Raw genomic sequence first — 735 nt, 5'->3', positions numbered from 1 at the left:
TGTCATTCATCAACCCATATCATCTCTTTTCTTGATCATGTTTATGTATATGAATTGGCTTAAGAGCCAGTGATATTTTCTCTCCACAAATTTTACTTGCCAAGGGAACTCTCTCTCAGGTAATCAGGCACAAGAGGCTTAACCTTAGATTCAGGATCAAAGATGTGCACAAGATGGGCTTTTGCTTTTGACTGACTGTCAGCTATCCTCTAATGTATGCTGGTAAATCTGTGTAACCTTCCAGCATTTGCTTTTGTATTATCATTCTTGATTTTTCTTTCTGAGGACATAAAGCAACATGGACAATTTAAAACCCCAGTAGCCACTTGCGATAACTTTTTGACATAACCAAAATTGTTTATTTGAAATGCACTTTGGAATAAAATGTGAAAAAAAAATCCACAGGGGGAAAGAATTTATCTTGTTTCTGTAACAGAAAAATAACTTGGTTTAAGAGCAAAGATCTCCCTCTTTCTTTTTCTGTATTATCAAGGTAAGTATCACCTTTTAATATAACATTTTTATGGAATTATAAAGGAGCCAAATTATTATTTAAACCAGCTATGGGATAGGTCTCTTTCTCTCTCTCTCCCCTGTCCTGTTCTTCCTTCACCCCACCCACTCCATCAACATTAATTTTTCTTCATATGTGCCCTCGCATCTTGTAAAGGGAACACAATTAGCCTTAATACTGAACTTTAACTTCCTCCATTTCTGTCTATAGCTGGCTCACTC

Source organism: Nycticebus coucang, chromosome 7 (assembly GCF_027406575.1).
Source record: "Nycticebus coucang isolate mNycCou1 chromosome 7, mNycCou1.pri, whole genome shotgun sequence".
In the NCBI taxonomy this organism is placed as follows: Eukaryota; Metazoa; Chordata; class Mammalia; order Primates; family Lorisidae; genus Nycticebus; species Nycticebus coucang.
Note: the sequence above shows the minus strand (reverse complement) of the source record.